Genomic DNA, 2,040 nt, shown 5'->3' with positions numbered 1-2,040 from the left:
TTGTTATCTTTTTTCTTTGTTTCAGCAGTCTTATTCATGAAGTAGTGTGAATCCAGATGTCTATCACACACTGATCCCTCCCTCCGGAAAAAAAAAAGAAAAAGAAAAAAAATTCAATTGTCTTATTATCAGAGAAAGTTCCATTTTTTTTCTAGTACTTAGATTTTATTTTGTCAGCCTTCATTTTTGACTTTTAAAAATCTTGTTCTGTACCTTCATTATATTATAATGAGAAACTGTTACAAGTTCTTTAAGAGATTTCATTTTGATCTAATAGTCTTTCTTGAGTCATGAAGAATGTGTACTGTGCAGCAAAGGGCATTTAGGAGAGGTACAAGTAGAAAAAGTTTGATGCATTAGGGACTGTGGGATGTCCAGATAACTGTGAAAAATAAGATTTGGCTTATGGAATAATCTGGACAATGATAAATGGGGGAAGATGAAACTGGGGGTAGACAGGCAACCACTTCCTGATACTTTGCAAATTGGTGAAAGTATATTTCCCACTTGCTAACAGAACACATTTTAAGAAGATCACTGTGGAGAATACATTGAAAGGGAAATGCAAGAGGAAATTATCTGAGAGTATTTTAGTTTTCTAAGTTGGGCATGATAGTGGCCTCTGATAACGCAATGACTGTGGGGATAGAGAGATGTACATAGATTTGATACTAATTTTTTTTACACATAATCAGCAAGACTTGTTGGTGGATTGCAGTGGGAACTGAGCAAAAATATGCTGAGTTTGTTTGCATATTCAAATTTTCCTAAGAAGTAGAATTGCTATTCATGTACTATTGGAAAATCATAACCAGGTATTCTATAATTACCATCAGAAGAGTACTAAGGTAGAGCGACCTAATTTAAAAAGTGACTGGGGAGAGGAAGCCGCCTGCTCGCCCCCTTCGCCTTCCCTTCCCTTCCCCTCCCTGTTCATCCCACCACCACCCCCTGGACCATGGAGCAGCACCATGTCAGCACCAGTGGCCAAAGTCAGTGAAAAGGAGCTCATCTCCAACCACGACAGGTCCCCCCAGACCTCAGAAAACGAACAGCGGGAAGCAACTGAACATATAGATGAAGTACAAGATGAAACAGAGGGACTTAATGAACAAGCCAATGTGGAGATTTTGAAAATAGAACAGAAATATAATAAACTTCACAAACCGTTCTTTCAGAAAAGGTCAGAATTGGTCGCCAAAATCCCAAATTTTGGGATAACAATGTTTGTCAACCATCCATAACCGTCTGCATTGCTTGGGGAGGAGGCAGAAGAGGTGCTGCATTATTTGACCAGAGTTGAAGTGACAGAATATGAAGATATTAAATCAGGTTACAGAATAGATTTTTATTTTGATGAAAATCCTTATTTCGAAAATAAAGTTATCTCCAAAGAATTTAATCTGAATGAGAGTGGTGATATATTCTCAAAGTCAACTGAAATCAAATGGAAATCTGGAAAGGACCTGACGAAATGTTCAAGTTGAACACAGAATAAAGCCAATAGGAAGAGGCAGCATGAAGAACCAGAAAGCTTCTTCACCTGGTTTACTGACCATTCTGATGCAGGTATAGATGAGTTAGGAAAGGTCATCAAAGATGATATTTGCCAAATCTACTACAGTACTGTTTGGTTCTCTACTACAGTACTATTTGGTTCCTAATATGGATAATAAAGAAGGGGAAGGAAAAGAGGAAGATGATGATGATGAAGAAAAAGAAGGATTGGAAGATATTGATGAAGAAGGGAATGAGGATGAAGGGGGAAAAGATCAAGATGATACTGAGGGAGAGGAAGGCAAGGAGGATGGAGAAGATGACTAATGAACACTGATGTATTCCAACCTTCCCTTTTTAATATTCTCCAGTCCCTGGGAGCAAGTTGCAGTCTTTTTTTCCCCCTCTTGTCCTCAGCTGCCCTGTTTTTGGGGATCTCTTTTCTCTCCTTTACACCATGGTTCTCAACTTATCTTGGGAGAAATACCTTGAGCAAAACACAGTGGGAAAAGAACCTCTACCTGTTTCTGTTCCGTATTCATT

General features: G+C 38.5%; 1 pseudogene; it reads left to right on the top strand.

Annotated features, from left to right (window-relative positions):
• Positions 1-971: 971 nt before the first annotated feature.
• LOC101442916 (protein SET-like) lies at positions 972-1,824 on the top strand (annotated as a pseudogene).
• The last annotated feature ends 216 nt before the right edge of the window (positions 1,825-2,040 follow it).

The sequence above is a fragment of the Dasypus novemcinctus genome, chromosome 5, assembly GCF_030445035.2.
Source record: "Dasypus novemcinctus isolate mDasNov1 chromosome 5, mDasNov1.1.hap2, whole genome shotgun sequence".
NCBI lineage: Eukaryota > Metazoa > Chordata > Mammalia > Cingulata > Dasypodidae > Dasypus > Dasypus novemcinctus.
The sequence above is the reverse complement of the archived record's forward strand: the minus strand, read 5'-3'. Positions and strand labels throughout refer to the sequence as shown.